Source organism: Melanerpes formicivorus, unplaced genomic scaffold (genome assembly GCF_026170545.1).
Source record: "Melanerpes formicivorus ecotype bairdi unplaced genomic scaffold, bMelFor1.0.p_v2 SCAF_1, whole genome shotgun sequence".
In the NCBI taxonomy this organism is placed as follows: Eukaryota; Metazoa; Chordata; class Aves; order Piciformes; family Picidae; genus Melanerpes; species Melanerpes formicivorus.
The window spans coordinates 35,806,097-35,829,549 of NW_027142353.1; the positions used below are offsets into that span (position 1 = coordinate 35,806,097).

At 41.3% G+C, this 23,453-nt stretch overlaps 1 protein-coding gene across 6 annotated transcripts in view; it reads right to left on the reverse strand.

Moving 5' to 3' along the window:
• The window catches only part of TENM4 (teneurin transmembrane protein 4), a 736,598-nt gene that overhangs the window by 490,839 nt on the left and 222,306 nt on the right, over positions 1 to 23,453 (reverse strand). For all 6 annotated transcript variants that reach the window (XM_068140091.1, XM_068140118.1, XM_068140125.1 and 3 more), the window contains one exon: positions 3,998 to 4,095. The gene's annotated coding sequence lies outside the window, so the exon portion shown is untranslated. The remainder of the gene's footprint in view (positions 1 to 3,997; positions 4,096 to 23,453) is intronic.

Here is a 23,453-nt window from a genome sequence, read left to right on the forward strand (position 1 = left end):
TCTTTTAAATACCTCCAGATATGGTGACAGAGCCACCACTTCAGTTATTCAGTATTCAGTTATTCAGTATTCCTAAGGTTGGAAGGGACCTCAAAGATCGAGTCCAACCTGTCACCACAGACCTCATGACTAGAGTAGGGAGGACACTACTGCCCACTGCAGGCTTTGGGCATCCTGGTCCAATGCTTTATGACCCTTTCAGTAAAACATATTTTCCCAATAACCAATGTAAACCTTTTTTGTTGCAACTTGAGGCCATTTCCTTTCATCCTGATAATCTAAAGACAAGGGATATTGAATAATTACACAGATGTGTTGGAAGATTTTGGAAATATTCACAAGGCTGAAGCTGAAAGATCTGATTGAGTTGCATTGCCTGCATGATGTTCCTACAGTTTATAGTCAGGAGAAGATTCTGAATGCTACAGATTCAGCATGCAAAATTTAGCTCAATTAATTGTCTGGCAAATATAGATATATATATACATATATATATAGAGAGAGATAAAGTATATATAAATATATAAAAATATACATGAGACAGACTCTGAGTTCCCAATGAATTCATAGTGATCATTGTTACTGTGGAAAGAAATAATTTAATTCATTATAGCAGCAAGTGGTTTCTCCTCCAAGAGTAAAGAACATATTCCTGGACATAATCTGCAGGCAGAGTTGCCATGCTTTGGGAACTGCCTATTATTGTTTATGTCAATATCAGTACAACACTGGGGATTAAACCACTTCCATTGTGTCTCACAATTCAATATTAATTTCAATTACATATCACTTTATATTCAGGGCTATGAGCTTTAGAACTCTCCCTCCCATATTTGTAGTTTTATCATTAAAAGGCATTTCATTCTCTTCATTCATCATTCACCTCAACACTTCTCTGGTTTGAGGTGAATATGAAAATACAGGAACCTGTAGGTGTCCCAGTCCACATCTGTAGTGCTAGGTGCTGTACGCACACCTTCCAGGTGGAAAAGCTCTTACAATCTGAATAGAGAAGATAAATATCAAAGAGGAACTTTGATCCCACATCACAGATGAGAAATAAGGGCTTAGGGACATTAATTCCTGCAAACATCCCATCAAGCTTTGGACAACAGTCATGCATAATTCAGGCATCTAGTTGTCCTAGACAGCCGTCTACAGGGGAAGAGAGAGAAAGAGGGATAGACTTCTCTATGAGTAATTTATGTGCTCTGTGGCCTACATATTTTAGAGATCCAACATTCACCCCACTGCCTGCACAGGAAGACTGGATTGATCAGCTCTTCATTTAGATCTCAGTATCCATTATCAAAATGCCCACAAACCCACCTATTTTTCTCACCTGTTGAAGCACCTTGGGGGATAATCTGATCAGGTCAGCATTCCCTACTGCTAATTCATTCTCTTCTTCAGTTCTCTCTATTTCCCACTTAAAATCCACCCTAGTTTTCTACCCTAAATGCAGTTTCTGAAAACTTTGTTCCATTTGACTCTAGCCTTGGAACTCCCTACTCCTACTGTCTCCACCTCTGTTTACTCCTCTCCTCTCCTCTCCTCTCCTCTCCTCTCCTCTCCTCTCCTCTCCTCTCCTCTCCTCTCCTCTCCTCTCCTCTCCTCTCCTCTCCTCTCCTCTCCTCTCCTCTCCTCTCCTCTCCTCTCCTCTCCGAACCTCTCCTCTCCTCTCCTCTCCGAACCTCTCCTCTCCTCTCCTCTCCGAACCTCTCCTCTCCGAACCTCTCCTCTCCTCTCCTCTCCGAACCTCTCCTCTCTGAACCTCTCCTCTCTGAACCTCTCCTCTCCTCTCTGAACCTCTCCTCTCCTCTCCTCTCTGAACCTCTCCTCTCCTCTCTGAACCTCTCCTCTCCTCTCTGAACCTCTCCTCTCCTCTCCTCTCTGAACCTCTCCTCTCCTCTCTGAACCTCTCCTCTCCTCTCCGAACCTCTCCTCTCCTCTCCTCTCTGAACCTCTCCTCTCCTCTCCTCTCCTCTCTGAACCTCTCCTCTCCTCCCTGAACCTCTCCTCTCCGAACCTCTCCTCTCCTCTCCTCTCTGAACCTCTCCTCTCTGAACCTCTCCTCTCCTCTCTGAACCTCTCCTCTCCTCTCCTCTCTGAACCTCTCCTCTCCTCTCCTCTCCTCTCTGAACCTCTCCTCTCCTCTCTGAACCTCTCCTCTCCTCTCCTAACCTCTCCTCTCCTCTCCTCTCTGAACCTCTCCTCTCCTCTCCTCTCTGAACCTCTCCTCTCCTCTCCGAACCTCTCCTCTCCTCTCCGAACCTCTCCTCTCCTCTCCTCTCCTCTCTGAACCTCTCCTCTCCTCTCTGAACCTCTCTGAACCTCTCCTCTCCTCTCTGAACCTCTCCTCTCCTCTCTGAACCTCTCCTCTCTGAACCTCTCCTCTCTGAACCTCTCTGAACCTCTCCTCTCCTCTCTGAACCTCTCCTCTCCGAACCTCTCCTCTCCGAACCTTTCCTCTCCTCTCCTCTCCTCTCTGAACCTCTCCTCTCTGAACCTCTCCTCTCCGAACCTCTCCTCTCTGAACCTCTCTTCTCTGAAGCTCTCCTCTCCTCTCTGAAGCTCTCCTCTCTGAACCTCTCCTCTCCGAACCTCTCCTCTCTGAACCTCTCTTCTCTGAAGCTCTCCTCTCCTCTCTGAAGCTCTCCTCTCTGAACCTCTCCTCTCCGAACCTCACCTCCTGTCTCCTCTCTGAACCTCTCCTCTCTGAACCTCTCCAAACCTCTCCTCTCCAAACCGAACTAAACCTCTCCGAACCTCCTCTCTCCTCTCTGAACCTCTCCTCTCTGAACCTCTCCAAACCAAACCTCTCCGAACTGAACCAAACCTCTCCAAACCTCTCCGAACCTCCTCTCTCCTCTCCAAACCTCTCCTCTCCAAACCTCTCCAACCCTCTCTAGGAAAACCTTTGAGCAGCTGGTTAGATTAGATAATTTCCAATGGTCCCTACTAACCCCAAATATTCATTATTTTACTCTCTTCCTTCTTCTGGTCTTTTCCTTTTTTTTTTTTTTTTTCTTTTTTTTTTTTTTTCCCCTGCATATTCAGCAGTGTCAACTTCACTTTCATTCCATTTGAGGAGTCCCAGACATGATCTCCAACCAGCCTTCCTTCTCTCACTGTGGACAGCACTACCATCCTGTCACATGCCCATAACCTTGACAACCTCTTCAATTTGTACTCCTCTCCCAGATACCACTTCCCAGTGGCATTGACACCATGCAGATGTGGCCTATGTCACACAATTATGGTGATGCTTCTTCTCTCTCTCTACCCATCAAGGTAGATCTCTTACCTCAGACTTCGTTATTGATCATCTTAATTATTGCACAATCCCTTTCTTTCATGTTTCACATGTAAATATGCCCTTATGATATTCCCTGAATGCAAAGGCCATTTCTTCCCAGATAATAGCACTGACTTCCTTTTCCCATTTTATATCCAAACTAGGCTGTCTGTATCCAGTCATACCACACAACCATTGTCTACGTGCTGGATTTTCAAATGAGAACTTTTGTGTTTTTGTCCATGCTGATTCCCAGAAATATCTATAAAATAACCTTTTTATTGTCTTCCCTTCTCTGCAGCAATATCTAGAAAGCACTGACAAGGGTTAGGCTGCAGATGCTATGTTAGCATTGCCTGTCAAACTAACCAGCACTTTCTGGTTACATCCATGGGTCTCTACCTGCCTGTTCCTACTCATGGCTTCATAGATATAAGTAATTTATGCAGAGAATGTCTATGCACCCAGAGTGCCTGGCACAGTAAAAATGAGCCCTTGAACAGGACTGTAATGTAGATTATTGTTGTCAGATAATAAAGATAAACACAGATCAATAATAGACATCTTCTAAAGAAATTACTGAAATTCCTCATGACTGTAATTAAATAAATCTGCAGAAGAAATATGACAACTGTTGTAATTTGATTTTAAATGACAAACGATAATTAAAACATTCCAGGGACTGGAATGAGTACTCACTTTTTGTATTTATCTTCTTAGAAATATCTAGGAATAATCCATCAATTACTTCTTGTAGGATGGAGTTTTAACCTGGACCAGTACTATTCTCAGTCTACCTGTAAGAAGACATACATGCATACATGTAAATCAGTGTTTTGTTTATTTTTTTATCTGCTGTCCTAAATGAATTGAAAACTACTGCTGACAATTAGGGTACATAAAGCAGTCATATACATGTGGTTCCTAATGTAATATCATATCACTACTGTGCTAGGGTTTGCTTAGTCATCCCATGGAAATAAATCATAGAATCATAGAATCATTCAGGTTGAATAAGACCTCTAAGATAGTCAAGTCCAATTGTCAACACCACCATGCCTACTAAAGCATGTCCAAAAGTCACGTCTAGATGGTTTTTGAATACCTCCAGGGATGGTGATACCATCAGTTCCCTGGGCAGTCTGTTCCCATGCATCACAACACTTTCAGTAAAGAATTTTTTTCCTCCCAATATCCAATCTAAACCTCCCCTGGCACAACTTGAGGCTGTGTATTGCTAAATACAAACTGAGGCTTTCTGTACAGCATTTAGGAATTAAATGTCTGTCCTTAGCTAACTGCAAACATCCATCCTTTTGCCAAAAGCGTAATTTACCCATTGCTCTATGGTAGTTTCAAGCGTTTCCAATTAACATGGTAGAGGTTGCTTCCCTGTTGTGTGATTTTACAGTTCTCAGAAGGTGATTTTTGTTTTTTTTTTAATTTATGTGGTTATCCTGAACATTTCCTTCCTTAAATCTTTTACCCTTGTTAGAGCAAAACAATTAAGATCTTACACAGATGCTTCTTGTTTCCACTCACATCAGTAAATTTTGTCTTATCTGTGTTACTTGCGGTATTGAAGAGCCCCAGTTTAAAAGTAATGATGCCTGTGTGACAAAACCTGTCACACTGCAAGCAGGCGGTCCAAACACAGTGTAGAACAGCACTGAGGCTCCTCTTCTTTTACACCTTTCCTTAGCTGATTAGCCCTAAGCCCCCTCTCTTAACTCCTTTCCTTGTCTCAAGGAGACAAAGTCCCACAGGGCCTGGGGAGGTGGGGAAGAGACCACAACAATTGGGAATGTGTGGTTTCATTAAAGCCGTATTTCCCAGGCCAGTCACTTTTCCAGGCTACCTGGGTTTGCTTGATATGCATCTATTTTGGACACACTCTGCTGCACAAGGTCTTGCAGCACTGGAAAAAAATAAAATTCAGAAGTCTGAACAACATGGTAGCATACTGTGATGGAGGTGGATTTCCAAATCTTTCCTTGGCAACCTCTTTCTGCATATATAGTCCAAAACTGCATTGACCTTTCAATCTTGCCAATTGCAAATTAATTTTGAATCCAAGCTATCCAGTGAAAAGGTGCAAAGGTCACCTTTAAATAGCTGCTCTGCTACATTGCCCTTTACTCTATGGTCCACATCCTTCAGCTTTCTCCCATTAATTCTGCTTTTTGAACAACCCTCCTTTCTGCTGATTGTGTCCTCATACAGATTATTTCTCCTCCACATGCATTTTCTGAAGCTGCATCTCATTTTGTCATTTCCTGCCTAAGGTTTCTAATGTCTCTATCTTCACTGATTTATGCAGTGCCTCCCAATTTGGATCATCTGTGATTTTAATTAACATGTACTCTTTTCCTGTCTTTTGGCTAATGAATGAAGATGTTTAAAGAAGAATGGACTCAAGACTGCTCCCTGATGTTCCCCCACTAGAAAACTCATGCAATTCAACACATTTTCATTTATTATCTCTCTTTGCTAATGGCCCTGTGGATGGTTTTTAATCAACATCACAGGGTTCTTATCTAAGCCAATCTGAATTAATTTTGTGAGTCTCCTGTCTCACTGGTGTTCACTTCAACAAGAGGGAAAACAAAACCAGAAGAGGCCATTGCTCAGTGGAATGCATTTCTGGGACATCTGGAAATGAGGAGGAGGTGAGAAGTGTTCATTCTCTTCTCCTAGGACTCTGGCATACTTATGGTCCCTCCCTGCCATAACAGCTATACTTCTCCTAATTTTTAATATTAGGAATTTTAATATTAGTTTTTAAACTACTTGCCAAAGTAGGAAAGTGACATTATTCCCACTTTTGTGAATTAGTTCCAGCAAGGAAAGAAGAGGTGGTCAGTTCTGCTCCATCATCAGTCATGGTTACAAACTCAGAGGTTATTGTTGCTTTTTCATTTATGCCTCTCTTCTGGAAGATATTGTGCTATGCCTGCCTGTGTTTCTCTGGCATGACCCATCAAATGCACCATCAAAGTGATAGCATTTGATCTTTAATTAAAAAAAAAAAAAATATATATTTTCATAGAATTATGGGTTTGCCTTAGAAGGGACCTTTAAAAATCATCTAGTCCAACCCCCCTGCATTAAGCAAGGACATCTTCAACTAGACCAGATTTCACAGAATCATGTTTGACCTGAATTGGTTTCCAGAGATGGAGCATGTACCACTTCTCTGGTCAACCTGAGCCAGTGTTTCACCACACTCAGTGTAAAAAAACCCATTTCTTCCTTCTATCTAGTCTGAATCTGTGTCAGAATGTATCATGATCTGAATGCCATTTTGAAAGACCAAGTCCAACTAGATGTAAAGCAATGCCAGAAAAAGTGAGCATCAGGCACTCAAAGCACACAACCTGCGTAGTCTAGGCAAAACAGAGTGATATATGTTGGATCTGCTCCTGGAAGTTATTTGGGCACCTCCTCTCACTCAGCATGGGTGTTGAGATATTTCTGAAGATTTTGACCAAAGTGCTTTCCTTGATGTTATACAGGGAGTTTGCACTGGATTTGAACCCAGAACTACAAACATTAAAACGTATTCCCTACCTAAGAACTTCTTTCCTATCAAGAGGATTATAATTTAATGCAATGGACATTTAAACTCCAGTGACTTCTCTATGACTGTACTCTTTTGTTCCCCAAAAATTAAGGTCTCACCCTGTCCATGTGTAGAACTTCTTTTACTGTCCCCTCTCAATAACCAGTTTTAATGTGGTAGTTACAATCCTTTTGGATGAAAATAAAGAGCACCTTTCTGCTGTAGAGGAAAGGATTAGAAAAGGCATTTGTTGCATGAATTTCTTTACACGGGTTATTTCTTTTATGAAATATTAATTGATGCTTCTGAATCAGCTCTGAAATAATCCCAGAAACTTCATGTGTTTTTAATAAAATCCAACAGGATTAAAAAAAAATTAAATCATAGAATCATAGAGTGGTCTGGGTTGGAAGGGACCTCCTAAGATCATCTAGTCCAACCCCCTTTGCATTAGGCAGGGGCATCCTCAACTAGATTGGGCTGCCCAGAGCCCTGTCAAGCCTCACTTCGAGTATCTCCAGGGATGAGGCACCAGCCACCTCCCTGGGAAATGTGTTACAGTGTTCCACTACCCTCATAGTAAAGAACCTGTTTCTAACAGCCAATCTAAATCTGTTCTTCCCTAGTTTGAAGCCACTTCCCCTTGTCCTATCACTGCAGGCCTTTGTAAACAGTCTCTCTCCATGCTTCTTGCAGGCCCCCTTCAGGTACTGGAAGACTGCTATTAGGTCTCCCCAGAACCTCCTCTTCTCCAGGCTGAAATCCAATTTTCCCCTTTGCCTTTCTACCTCTCTCACTAATAGAAACTCATGGGACAAAAAAACAACAAAACAAACCAAACCAGCAACACAATCCACCCTAAAAAACCAAACCAAACCAAACCCAAGCAAAAATACCCCAACCAAACAAAAACCCAGAACTCCACAATAAATAAGCAACCACCACCAAAACACCAAAACCCACCCAACCCCCAAAGAAGCTCAACAAAGCCTAACAAGAAAAACAGAAGGAAAAAGGAAAATAATAGAATATTTCCAGGATCATCACCAGTTATAAAAAAAATAATAATCACGAGCTTAGAAATTATCTAAGGGAGCACAGAGGGAGGTAAAAACATGAAGAAGTCAATTTGGAAAATATTTGCTGGAGCAAAATTTATAAATAATCATTATGGGTTTTTTAAATGTGTCAAAATTAATATGTGTTCTTGCTTCTGCTTTTCTCATTAATGTATTTAGTGCAAAAACACATCTAGGACAAAGTGTTTGTTACAAATGTTCTCCTTATATTAGGGAAATAATTACACTGGTTTTGGTTTGGTTGTTGTTTTTTTTATCTAAACTTTTAAACACAGCCTAGTTAGAAATGAATTGCCTTTAACTTGCTAATAATAAGCACAAGAAACTTACTCTAAGTTCATTTCTGGTGCAATTTATACTATATACAACTTCAATGAGGTGTAATTAGCAGTGCATTGCAATAATTTATTACTGATTTTAAAAGCCTGAACAATCAGGACCTTACAGCAAAATGGGAAAATGGGAAGCTCTGTGCCAGACATGTTATTCTGGTTTATATTAATTCAGTTATTTTACCTTTGGTGCACATTCATCTATCCATACAATGTGAATGCTCCATTGAGAAAGAAGCTGAATATTGAACCTTTGGCTCAATATGAAATATGAACTCTGAGGCATAGCTGCAATAATACTTCCATTTGCATTATTGTGATTAACTTTCCTCTGAATAGGAAGCATCCTGTAATATTAATTGCAGAAATCGTGAGATCCCAATTGTCATAAATCACTGTGCAGTGTAAAGCGAGCTCTCCTAAAACCTTAAAGAAAAACTTTTTTTGTGTGTGTGTTTTGGATTTAATTTCAATCTCATTTTTACTAGGCTTTCCCATTTGTGTCTGTTGACAAGACAGTAATTATGCTTTTCTCTTGATTAACACATTCTTTTCAGTAAGGTCCCAAACAGCTTTCATATGAAAGACTAAATTCAACAGAGCATGTTTTTTTTCATTAAAGACTTAGCATTCACCCATAGTTAATTCATCACACAGATACTTCCTGTCTCAAAGGAAGAAGGGTGGCCTTGTAGCTAATGCTCTCTATCAGAAGTTTTCACCACAGCAGATGAAATTAATGCCTCTTATAACATGATGATTATTGAATTAATTTAATAAGTTAAAACGGGGGAGGGGAGGGGGGGAATGTAATACGTTGTGTCTGCTAAAGGATGGATCTAAGGGAGGTTTCTTGTTGCTTGAAACAGTATCACCTCTAAATCTGTACAAACGTGAATTTTTAGATATTTATATATAATCTATAGACTTAATTACCATAGATTCATAGAATCATATAATGCACTGACTTGAAATGGACCTTTAGAGGTCCTCTAGTCTAAACCCCTTAAAGTAAGCAGGAACATTCCCAACTAAATCTGGTTACTCAGAGCCCCATCAAGCCTGACCTTGAATCTCTCCAGGCATGGGCCCTCCACCACCTCTCTGGGTGACCTGTTCCAGTGTTTCACCAGCTTCATAGTAAAGAACTTCTTCTTAATGTCCAGTCTAAATCTACCTTTGTCTTGTTTAAAACCTTCATTCCTTTTCCTGTTGCTACATATCTTGGTAAACAGACAGCCCCTCCTCAGCTTTCTTGTAGGCCCCCTTCAGGTACTAGAAGGCTTCTGCAAATTTTGATTAATTAATACAGATTTTAAATAATCTATATACCATTTACAGATCTATTTATGTCAAGTTGACATTTTGCACTTCAATACCATTTCTGTCAAAGAATCAGAGAATGTTGAGGTTGGAAGGGACCTCTGAGGACTATCTAGTCCAACTCCAGGTAGATTTTTAAAGTCTCCAGAGGAGACTCCACAACCTCTCTGCGTACCCTGGACCAGGTCTCTGTCACCCTCACAGGAAAGATGTTTTTCCTTATGTTTAGAGCATCCTATGTTCTAGTTTGTGCCCTTTTCCCTTGTCCTACCACTGGGCACCAGTTTCTCCACAGTTAGCAAAATTGGCAATACTCGCTGATTAATCAAAGTGAGCAACTTTTACATTTGGTACATCAGTTTTTGTTTGTAACAGACATCTGATGCAATGATTAAGTTTGATGTATTACATTGTACCCTAAAGAGTATCCAAAATTCAAAATGTTTTCATTGTCAGTGTTGTGAAAATAAGGCATCTGCATCAGGGACCACACACAAGGAAATAACAATGTCTTGCCACCTGTGCTCTTTAATTTAGACTTTTGATGGTTGGATTGTTTTAGGGTTTGCTTGTTTGGTTTGTTTTTTTTGGATACAATATTTCAAATTGTATCATATATTAAAAAAAACACCTGATCTGTCTAAGCAGTGTTAAGCCCTGGAAATAGCAGTACTTTTTCTATTTAGTGGGCTGCTATGGTCCATCCTTCATTAAGTCACATTTGGTGAGATGACCCTGAATTACTTTGGTACCAACTGAATTTCTAGTGACAGTGTCTACTTTGCAGGAAAACAACCTCTGCAAGATGGCAAAAATGCCACTTTCAACAGCATAAGAGATGGTCATAGATGACCTGGTTGTTGCTAGGAGGTTGAGAAGAGATAGAGTATGAACTTGCCCTCACCGAAGAAGTTCAGACTAGGCATTTCTGGCCAGGAATACTTTAGTCCCAACTCTGGGCCTGATTTGTGGATCCTGCAAAGCAGTTAGACATGTTCTGTAGTCCACACCATCCCCAAATAATGCTTCTGGCAGATGGTTACCATTAATCATACGTCTTACTAGAATCAGCAGAGCTTCAATATCTGCCTGAAGTCAAGTGTTCCCTCAGAGTGCCATGGCTGAATGGTGACAGTCTGATGAGTTGAGAACACTTAGTCATGACCAGGATTAAATGAGAACATACATATAGAAACTGGTCACTTTTACTTCTGATTGTCTCCATGTTGCACTTTTTCCTCTATCTCTTTTTCCATTATCACCCTCTGCTGCAAGTGATGGCTTGGGGTTTGCTGTCTAACACAGCAGCTAAGCAGAGTGAGGTGGGAAGCAGAGACAGCACGTACAGACATGAGCTGAAAATGATCCTCCCAAATGAAGTCCTGCTCACAGAACAATCTCTCATTATTTTGTTCCCCCACAGAGAGCATAAAGGCATGGCTGATGTATTCAGAGATCATAAGCATGTTCCAGAAGACAGCAAATGAAAGCAGAGGAGAGTCTCATTGGGTTCAGCAGAGCCAAAGGACACTTTTCTCAAAAGCAGCATATTCCTTTGCAATGCCTGAAGCCCATCCATTCCCATAATGCTCCCTACAGCTACCTGAAAGGAGGTTGTAGCAAAGTGAGGGTTGGTCTCTTTTACCAAGTGACAAGTGACAGGATGAGAGGAAATGACTTTAAGTGGCACCAGGGGAGGTTTTGATTGGATATTAGGACAAAATTATTCACTGAAACACTTGTCACGCCCTGGAAGAGGCTGCCCAGGGAAGTGGAAGGGGTGGAGTCACCTTCCCTGAAGGTTTATAAAAGATGTGTAAATGTGGGACTTAGGGACATGGTTTAGTGGTGGACTCACCAGTGCTGGATTAACAGTTGGACTTGATGATCTTAGAGGTCTTTAACAACCTACAAGACCTACACATCTTCTCTTTTCACACCAAATTGACATGCCATGCGGAAATATTTATTAGCTTTGGCATAATGCTTCATTGCCATATCTACTGACAGCTTGTCTGTAGAAAAAAAAATTATTATAATTATCATCATGAACATTATCCACACAATCAGCCCTTGGCAGGAAATACATGTGGAAGGTAGACCTTAGAAAGCTAGGAGTAGGTCCTTTATAACCAACCTATAACAGGTAAGATTTGCCAGGAGGGACCACCATCCCTTGCTACTGATTCAGTTGGGAAAGACTTAAAACTTGTTATCCATTTCTCTTTTGCACAAAAAGGAAACAGGGAAAGACCATTAGAGGGAGGTTGGAGAGTGCAGGTAGAGCCACCCTGGGGGAGGACCTACAGAAGCAGTTAATCCTGAAGAGCTGCTCTTTCTCTAAGCATCTCTTCTTTTTTGGCGCACCCATCAAATCAATTCTGAACGTCATCAGTCAGGACGGCTCCCAGTGGAGTGAGTGTTTTGCACATCCCAATCTGTTCCAATCTTATTGTAAGGGCCATTTCGTTGCCCTTTATCTCTGCTGTTATGTCGGTTTGTTGTTTTTTCTAAGAAGGGTAAGACTCATTTTTAAGCAGTTTATAAAAGAGATCATAAAAGAGTACAGAATGGAGGCCTCTAAGAATTCAGATAATTTTCTCAGTGTGTAATAATTTCAGGTGGAAAATGGGATTTCTGGGAATTGGCAGCACACATAAAGGATGTGGAATGCATCCTGTTGCTGTTCATCAAAGAATTGCTGTCCTTTGCCCTTTGTGTACCCAGCTTTTCCTCCTCACTTTGTGAGGCCTTTGTGCAAAAACTTGGCTTGTATGTTCTATTTTTAATCATGCCATGTCTATGTCTCATTTGCACCTATTTCCTTTGGTCATCACAGATTTATCTCAGCTAACTTTTGATGTCTACGTATTAGAAGCTAAAGTGCTATCATCCTAGACTCACTTAGGTGTTTAAGTTTCAGCTGTATAAGTTAACAGTTAATGAGTCTCACCTCAATCCATATTTTCTCTAACCCTTCAACCAAAACATTCAGTGTTGCTTTGACAAAGGCTAAACAGCATTTCAGGAATTATGCTGTTCAAAACATTACAGCTGACCACAAAAATAAGCCTGGTAAACAGCATATTTTATCAAGTCAGAAGAACTCGAGGACAGAATATCCAGTTTTGGCCAGCTGGGACAAAGGGTAGAGTGCAGAGACTTTAGCTGCATTGCTTCTGATGTGGGAATCTGGTTCACTGAAGCTTGATTTCAAGTGGTCTAATTGATTGTATCAGAGTGCAACAGCTTCTCTCTCACAGTGTGGTTGGTGTTAAACTTGCAGAGTTTAAAATTAGCAAACTCATCTGATCAAGGCTTGCAAAGCAGTTTAGAAAGCCAGATTTCCTGTACGCGTAAAACCTCTCTTTGGATCTTACCGCAAAACTTTCTTTGAAACCCTCATAACCCATATTGCTAAATTCAAAGTACTAAAATGACTTTTGGGCAACAGCATCTCCAAAACAAATATTTTCCTGGTCTACTGTGAGAAACAAAATGTCTTCTTTGGCTTCTGGATCATTTTTTCAGCTACTCCTTTTTGTGTGGAAAAAAAAAAAAAAATATTTTTCCTGTTGGGTTCATTTCATAAGTAAAAACATTTCTACTGGCCTATTTGAACTGTATATTAAGCGTGTCCCTGTAGAAGAAAGAATTTCTGTATTGCCTAGGAAAGTATCACAGTATGTTTCCCAGATTACACTAGATGTTTCCACCATTGTTGTTCAACTGTTGTCCTGTAGTCGCTTCAGGTCTTTCATCAAAGACTCAACCAACAATAAAATGTAATCTTACCATTCATTAAAGCTGTTAAATGGAAGCAATAATCTTTCCCTTTATCCAGTGTTGATCTACAATCCAAGCTCCTTCAAATGCTTTGCAGTGGAGGGTAAAAGCTGCCCCTATTTTTTTATTTTATTTCTTTTTCCAATGGGTAGGTAAGCTGGCATAGAGAAGTTTACAGGAGCACAGCTATTGAGCTTGGGGATAGAAAACTTGACCCTAATAAAAACTGGCAATTGTGGACTAAGCTATGTGGAGCCCACATTTTTTGTAGACAAGAAACACTCTGCATATCATCTTACACATCTTGGCTGATCATTTTGTAGGTGATTTGTACATCTGAACTTTGACACACTCTGTCTTGAAAACACTGAGGAAAATTGCAGCTTCCTAGCAATGCTTTTAATCCCACATGCCACAGAATCTCTACAAAAACTTCACTGAAACATTTTGTTTGTGAATTTCTTAAGAGTAGAATAAGCATAAAAAATACCAGCCACCAGTGGTTAACAAGTTGTACAAAGCAAAAGCTCTCAATGCAACCATTGTGACATATTTGTGGCACAGGAGATTAATATTAATTCATCTTTTAACATATTTTTAAAAGTTGCTTTATCAGAAATTAAAACATTACGTAACTGCTGGAGTTTGATAGTTCTGCACTGCTTGGGGCACATTGTGCCTGAAATGTGCTGCTGAACTCTTTCCTTAATGTGTCATTGATTTGCTGACGTAAATCAATTGGTTGTGGCATTAGTGAGACCAGTACCATGTGAGCATAGGGCAAGGACACTGTTCCTGAAGATCAGTGCTTCTGGTTTGGGAGGATGGGCATTCAGTGTTCACTCCTTGCTTCCTGAGGGTGTAACCCTGTGGGGGAAGGTTTTGAGAAAGGGTTGTTCTCAAGGTGGACCACATAGGGACTTCACATACCATCTCCTGTGCATCTGCCCCAACCTTTCTCTTCCAGCTCCATGTATCACACCCCAACACATGACAGGTCCAAGAAGGAATGGGCAGTCATTCTCCTGGGACTAACCAAGTGTGCTTCTGACCCTGAGGAATGCCACTACCTTAGGTATCTTCTGGGCTGGCAGGTCTGACACATAACTGTATTCTTGCTCTGCAACTCATGACATGCTGTGGTTACTCCACTGCTGCACACTTAGTAGCCTGCCATGCTGGCCATCATGCTGAGGCAAATGTAGGCATGATGCAATGTCCTTGCTGGAAACCATGGGAGAATGTACCTTCTACATTTAGGCAACATATTGCATTTGAATGGCTTTAACAAGAGTCCCCCATTGCAGAGGAGCAATCAAGGGTAGGGCTGTGGAAAGGTTTTCATTTGTGGTGTGACAAGAGAGGGCTATGGCCACTGAATGCCTTCTCTTCCTTTCCTGCCTATCCCGGAAGGCCAGGGTGAATAATTTAGATATTTCTGGAAAGTTCCAATAATGAAATGGCATTCAAAAACATACACTTAAGTGCCTGAAAACAGACAGACAACTACACACAGATATATACACGTAAGTGAAATTTGCTATTATCAAAAGAAATGCAAATACCAAATGAGTGCTGAACAGCAGGAGCTAGACTGACATATTGTACTGTACTGAAATGACTCAGCACAGAAGTATTTAATTTCCTCCCAGAGGCAAAATGTCTCTCCTTAACTGGAAAAACTGGGGTAGCCAAGACACCTTTGCTTTGTACTGAGTACATACAGTGATACTAAGGCCTATACTTTTATGAGAGAGATGCTGTGGATCAGAATTGCAGCATTTATTTATTTTTCTTTGAGTAAAAAAAATAAGAAATAAAACTAATAAAATAAAAGAGTATTCAGATCTTAGCTACACAGAAGAACTCAAACTTCTCAATAGTCACACCCAAATGCAAAAATCCCATTCAGTTCCTACCTCTGCCAGAAACAACTTCTGTGTCATGGGAAAAGCCCCATCACTAACCCTTGCTTCAGACCTTCTTTCTGCACAGTCCCTTAATAAAATGAGAACACACCCTCTGCTGAGTGCTGGGACTGCAAGAAGGAACCTGTTTAAAGAGATGCCATGGCAGCCTCTTCACTAGAACTTGTCATAAATATCTTTACAGTTGCAATTTTATCAGGAATAGTTCACTGCATTATTAATTTTTAGAATAAGACTCATTATTCTCCACCACCTGCGCAGTTAATAATTATAAAAATGTAATATATTATGAAAATACATATCATAGAGAAAATTTGGAATGGCCAGATGGCAACAGCCCCCCTCTCCAGGCTACCTCTGGGACAATACACTGTATGAATACTATTAACATTCAACATTGAGGTCTTCATCCTCATTTAATTATTTAATACATCTCAAGGAGGAACAGGTTGCCCAGGGCAGTTGTGGAGTCTCTCTCTCTGGAGATATTCAAGACCCACCTGAATGAATTCCTGTGTGATCTACTATAGGTGATCCTGCTCTGGCAGTGGGGCTGGACTAGATGATCATTTGAGGTCACTTCCAACCCTTAACATTCTGTGATTCTGTAAAGCTAATGCTATCGTCTGGAGTGAATCGATGTGATCTCTCCCTGCACAATACAAGTTGAATAAAAGCAGAGGATGTTTTTGTATCCCCCTTGCTCACACTGCAGCTCGGTTCCCAGGGGCCCTATCCCTCCAGCCCAGGCTGTGATTATACATCAGCATTTTACTGCTTATCGATAGGACTTCATCATTCTGTGAATGAGAATAACGTTCCTTCAGACCTGTTTTTGTAAAGCAAACCTCTATCCATAGGAGCAATTAGTCCCCTGCTGTGAGTTCAGACACACCAGCTCTGCTGCAGCTGCTCTCTGTTGCCAGCACTAAATTTTCCTCAGTAGTGGATCAACGTGTTTAAACACTTTGATCTTCTTTATCTCAGAGACGAGATTTGAAAGCCTCCTGGATGCACAATTTTTCTTTCGGGTTCAACTCCATCTCATCCACCATTTCAGTGCTGACCTGAAACTTTTGTGCTTTATTTACTGGAGAGGCATCATCTTTTGAAATGGCTTCTCACATCCTCTCAGAAAGACTTCTCCTCCCCCTCCCCCCAACACAGCTTAAGTAACCATACATCAAACAGCAGATAAGAGGCACAAAGGGGACTCAGTCTTCTACACAGCAATTCAGAATCATCTTAATCTCCGTCATGCACTTTCTGATTTTCTTTTTAATCTCCCACAGCACAGTGTGCACCAAACACAGCTGAGAACTTGCTGTTTAAACTGCCTTATTACTGTTACGCTGTGAAAGCTTAACTAAAGTACAGAGTATATGAGCACAGATAAACTGAAATGAGGGAATGTGCACCTTGGGTGTGGGTACCATTACGCAGATGATGGGAGATAAGAATTCAAATCACCATCCTCTTTCTGATGTCCTGGCAGATGACAGGATGACCATGAGCCAGCAATGTGCCCTCATGGCCAAGAAGGCCAGTGGCTTCCTGGTGTGCATCAAAAAGTGTGGTGACAGGTAGAGGGAAGCTCTTCTCATCCTGTGCTCTGCCACAGTGAGGCCTCATCTGGAGTATTGTGTCCAGTTCTGGACTCCCCAGTTCAAGAAGACATGGAAAAGATTGACAGGGTACAGCAAAGGGCTACAGAGATGGTTAGGGGACTAGAACATCTCTTTTATGAAGAAAGGCTGAGGACTTGGGGCTTTTAAGCCTAGAGAAGAGAACACTGAGGAGAAGTCAGTGCTTATAAATACTTAAAGGATGGGTGTCAGGAGATGGGGGTAGTCTTTTTCAGTGTTGTCCAGTGACAGGGCAAGAGTTAACAGGTACAAACCTGAACATAGGAAATTCTATCTAAACACAAGGAGGAACTTCTTTGGGCTGCATAGTAGAGCACTGAAACAGGCTGCCCAGAGAGGTGTTGGGGTCTCCATCACTGGAGTCACTCAAAACCTGCCTGAATGCCATCCTGTGCAACCTGCTTTAAATGACCCTGCTCTTATGAGCGCGATTGGACTGGAGGATCTCCAGAGGTCTTTTCCAACTCTTTTCATTCTGTGGTTCTATGATTCTGTGGTTGAAGCTCACTCAGTTTTCTCACATCTCAAGATACTACAAGTGAACTATTAGTAATGTGAAACAGCTGATAAAGGCAAGAGAGTTACACTGCATGTAAAAAAGAAAAAGGGAGAGACCTAATTGTGGTCTTAAAGAGTGTTTTATAAAACAGAAGGGGACAGGTTGCTTTAGCAGGTTCTGTAGTGATGACACAAGGGGTGATGGTTTTAAGCTGGAAAAATGAGATTCATACTAATGTAAGTAAAAGTGTAGGTAAAAACATGTTGCAGCGAAGGTGGTGAAACGCTGGCCCAGGTTGCCGAAAGAGGTGGGTTGCATGTAACCCAAGCAGCTTGATCTAGCTGAAGATGTCCCTCCTCATTGCAGAGACTAGATGACCTTTAAAGGTCCCTTCTTACCCAAGATATTTGATGATTCTATAAGGAGTCCAAAGAGTTTAATTGATATTACAAATGTATGGATGTTTTGACCAAGTACTTGCTAACAAATACAGACAGGGTATTTTCTCTCACCCCAGTATTTGATGCTGGCAGTGACGCAGAGCTCTAGAATAACAGTATAATTAGAGACTTTTTTTTTTTTTTCCCCATGAAGATTTGCTCCTTAGGCATGATTTTAATACCACAGACAATCAGAAGAGCTGATGGAGAGCCAGATGAGTGAGTCAAAACTTAAGTGAAGATTATTTCTGCTGTGGTTTGAGTGCTCCCACCCTACATTGGCTGTTTTTATTACGCAGGTGGATGGAATGTGCTCTGCTCCATTTCCAAGGGAGCCACACAAGCTCTGCATAAATCAGTCAGCAAGTACCTTGAACCACACATATTATTAGGAATGCAAGCAAGAGGAATTCCAAAATGAAGCATGTTTAGACAAAGAGGCAGTTATGGCATGGAGAGAAAGAGAGCACAAACATTTCAGCTGGAACCAGGGATAGAGCACAGTAGCTCAAGAGTTGGGAAGCTTAATTCCCTATTTATGTAGCCTTATAAATGGGGTGACTTGAATCTTCTTAATATGATATAAGAACATCTAGTGGAAGTGAGCATCACAGACTAGGTCCCAAAGGGGATTTTGGATACTGGTCTTCTAATATCCATACAATTCAGAGAGCTATAGTCTGGTCTCATTTACAAAGGGTCTGCCCAGATGTGTTTTTATGGGCATCAACAAAGTTATGCAGTGCAACGTCGAATGGCGTCACATTATACCTAAATGTTTTGTGTTTGCACTGCAGAAAAAGGCAAGGAGGAAAAAAGCAGTTCATATCATTGCAAGTTTGACCATAAAAATGCATTCCCAGTGGGTCAGCACCTGTTTAGATAAATGGTTTGCTTGAAGTACACAACACAGTAGAACTTGAACATTTATCCATATGGCACTAACACGAACTGCCAGCTGTGGCCAGTCGTCCAATATGTTCCCTCTCCATCTATGACATATGAAACCATATGGAATCATCTATCCATTAGGAAGAGATTATTTTCAGACAGGAAGGTTTTCTGACACAATTATTAGCTGTGGTGTTCTTGACCAGGAACAGGCTGAAATAGGCAGGAAACAAAAAGGGGCTTATGTCGTCTTAAAGAGTCATGAGAGGAATTTTCTGTTTTTAAATCATCTTTCAAGATAGGCTCTTTATTTTTTTTTTTCTTTTCTTTTCTTAAGAATGTCTTTTATCTCTCAGCTTTATGTCATTCTGCTGTATGGGTTGCTTTTCTCTCCACCTATCTCTGTGATGAGTGATCATGGCACATGAGAGCTACCGGTTTCCCCTGAATTTGGGTTTGATTAGGGCTAGCAGTCAGGTACACAAATTATTAGAAACAAACTGTTTCAGGACCAACTGCTGCAAAATTCTATTCACAATCAAGTGGTCCTAGCACTGAGACTCAACTGCATTTCCCTCCCCAGTGACCTTCACCTTGTACACTTGTGGGCTTTGCTCTGAGCCAGAACTAAACACTGTACACCATCATAAAATCAAAGGAAAACTGACAAAACAGAGTATCTACCTGAATTGGATAATTTCTTTATTGAGACAGAAAATCCTATTAGGGCAGTTTGTGTACTCTCAGCCTGCAATAACTTAATTACTCATGATTTGCACCAATGCAAATGAGATGAGAATTCACCCCCTGAACACTTGCTAGCACTGTTCATTGACATGATCAGAAGTACAGTGTTCCCTGTAATCAGCCATGGTTTACCTCTAATGGATATAAGCAAAGACAAGAGCCTCAGGCATTTCAAGCTCTGTCATGAATAGCTGATTCCTGCCTGACTAGAGTAGGCAGATTATGTATGGAGAATCTGAGAAGTTTATCTTGGAAATGATGCAGCCCCAAATGAATCTGAAATTTGGAACTGTTTCTAAAAAGTAGCACTCAAGAGGTACTGGACCTTTCCCCACACCATGCATTGTACCTCACCCAATCCAACAGAAAAACCTCTAATTAGTGTGAGATAAAAATCATATCTGAAAATCATCATGGACTATCCAAGGAAGAGAAAGATAAGATAATTACTGCTAATATTAATAAGACATTTGAAGTAAGAAGTTCTTTGATCTATCACCGTGGTACTTGACTTAGGCTGTTACACACTCCAGTGATTCTCAATAGACCAGTCAACATAATTCCAAAACTTAGTGTAGACTCAACAGATAGCATTAAACACAGGTGAAGTTTTGTAGGGTGATCAGTTAGTCTGCTGAATATAGCAATAATCCATCTTCAGTCCTTTTTTTCACTTTCCTCTTTTATGGGAGATGGTCACCACTGAAAGCATCTGAACCTGGGTAACAAGTTTTGTGCTGCTCTGCTGACTCTGTAACATCATGTATTCTGGAAAAGAGATCAACGACTTCTTGTGGTTCCACTACATCCACAGTTAGGGCAGTAAATGACAAGCCAGGAAAAAGACAATGTTTTTTAATTACTTGTTTTTAAAAGTAATTTTCACAACAGCATGTGGGTCTCTGCAAATATCCAGCTGTTTGGATATGTTTTTCATACCCTAACATTGGTGTTCACACAGTATTTCCTTTCCTGTCAACTATGCTGGTTTCTGTAGTCGCAGACCAGAAAGCATCCAGTGTCCACATTGCTGGTTATCACAGCCTCATAAGATCCTTCTGGTTATAAGGCAATTATTTGACTTTTAAGATAATCAAGTTCCAGGGCTTGACAACCCTTTCAGGGAAGACACAGAGCAGAAGTTTTGTTACTCATATTTCTCACTCACTGCCATCTATCAAGTCACCAAATCACTTTTCCTCTGATATCTATATCTCTGCTTTAGCCTACAATCTGGATTAGAGAGTTTCTCAAATCTGCAGACTTTATTGATTAGGACTATAGAGACCATAATCAATCAGGAAGTGATAAAACAAGCTAATCCATATGCTTTGATACATCTGTGCGTACAGGCAGGTTGTTTAAAACATACATATCCATAAAAAGTATTTCACATAGACACTAAAATTTTACAAATCAGTGTTTTCTGTTCTCATAATGTATTTGAAGAAAACATCCCAGAATTCAGCTAAACTGAGAGGTCACTGTTCCAACCTGGGACTTTTTCCAGGACCTGATAGGATTGTTTGCTTTATTCAGTCTTTACCTTTGCTTCAAAAATGATCAGGGGCACAGAGCACTTCTGCTATGAGGACAGGCTGAGGGAGCTGGGATTGTTCAGCCTGGAGAAGAGGAGGCTCCGGGGTGACCTAATAGCAGTACCTGAAGAGGGACTACAAGAAGGATGGAAAGAGAATGTTTACAAGGGCCTGTGGTGACAGGATGAGGAGCAATGGCTTCAAACTAGAGAAGGGCAGATTGAGATTGGATATCCACCTTCACTATGAGGGTGGTGGAACACTGGAACAGGTTGCCCAGGGAGATGGTTGAGGCCCTTTCATTGGAGATATTCAAGGTAAGATTCAATGAGGCCCTGGGCAACTTGATCTCCTTGGGGACGTCCCCACTGACTTGTGGGAGAATAATAGAATAGAATAATAGAATAGACCAGGTTGGAAGAGACCTTCAAGATCATCGTGTCCAAACTATCATCCAACACCACCTAATCAACTAAACCATGCAACCAAGCACCCTGTCAAGTCTACTCCTGAACACCTCCAGTGATGGCGACACCACCACCTCCTTGGGCAGCCCATTCCAATAGGCAATCACTCTCTCTGTGTAAAACTTCCTCCTAACTTCCAGCCTAAACCTCCCCTGGCACAGCCTGAGGCTGTCCTCTTGTTCTGGTGCTGGTTGCCTGGGAGAAGAGATGAGTCCCCGCCTGTCTACAACCTCCCTTCAGGTAGTTGTAGAGAGCAATAAGGTCACCCCTGAGTCTCCTCTTCTCCAGGCTATGCAACCCCAGCTCCCTCAGTCTCTCCTCATAGGGCTTGTCTTCTAAGCCCCTCACCAACTTTGTTGCCCTTCTCTGGACATGCTACAGGAAGTCAATATCTTTCCTAAAACTGAGGGGCCCAGAACTGGACACAGTACTCGAGGTGCGGCCTAACCAGTGCAGTGTATAGGGGCAGAATGACCTCCCTGCTCCTGATGTAGGCCAGGATGCCATTGGCCCTCCTGGCTGCCTGGGCACACTACAGGCTCATGTTCAGCCTACCATCAACCAGCACCCCTAGGTCCCTCTCTGCCTAGCTTGGGAGGTCAGACTACATGACCTCTGGAGTTCCCTTCTGGCCTAGACCATTCTATGATTCTACACCTACTACAAACAGTATCCTGAGAACATGGTTGATAATGACAGAACAGGTCTCAAGCACAAAACACTGTGATATACAAAGCACTAACAAAGCCCAGATCAGGCTACCAGTCTTGTGTCAGGAATCTGTTGAACAACAAAGTTGCTAGCCCAGCTGCAGGAGCAGCAAGGTCCAGAACTGTGCATCAATCAACCTCAGAGCCACTGCATTAAAATCCCAGAGAAAAGCTCAACAGAAGTTGACTGCTTTATATTATTTGTCACATGGAGCCTTGAAGAAAATTCTACAGGAGTGTTTATTCTCACACCTTCACAAGTACCTCTTGTCACAAGATGAAACCAACCTACCTGTTAGCAGACAGAGGCAGGAACTATATCAAACTCTAACAGGAGCTGAATTCCTTTTTATTTCTGTTGTACTTAGTGATTGGGAAGAAGATGCCCAAGACAATCTTCAAGGCATATCAGGCTATAAGTGTTATTTCAGGTTGCAAAACAAACGTGCCAAACAGCTAATTTTTGAGAAGCCCCTGGCACATTAACTTATAAGAGCAGAAGATAACAAACCAGACCTTTAGACAGATGGAGGCTAATTAGAATTGCCCTAGCTTTTCATTAACTTCAGTAAAGCTGCATTGACACAGAGGTGGAATTAGAGTTCAGACTAGTTTTTCTCCTCCTGTAGCAGGCAAATGCCAGCCCAGATCTACGGATGAGCACTGGCACTGGCACCTTGTCCAGTGCCACCATTCAACAGATTAATGTCTCATTTATGTTTTTGGTTCCTTTCCCACTTGTTGCCTGCTGAGACTTGCTGTCTTCTGGGGCAGAGTCTGTTTTACATGAGCCTAACCGTGGACCCATATTGCCTTGAAACTACAGCAGCATTGAACTGCTGCAGCTACATTCAGAGAGAAATACTTGAAATGACAGAAAGTTGTTTACCCCTGCATCATTTCGTTCCTGTGTGGGAAGAGGAATAAGCTGCAAAAGTATAAGAGAGATCTGCTATGATGCAATACGATGCCTCATAACAACAGAGTTGCTTTAGTAGAACACTTATATTCTTAACTGACATAATTATACTGTTAAAAATTTCCAGTGCTGACCCTGTTTGTGCTGGAGCAGAAGCCCTCATGATTCTGCTGCAACCCTGACTGGTACCTGTGGTTGTTACCATAATGAAAATAATGAATGATAAAAAGTAATAATTAGAGATGAACTGCATGCATTGTGCTGTCATGGGTAGGCAACGCAAATTAC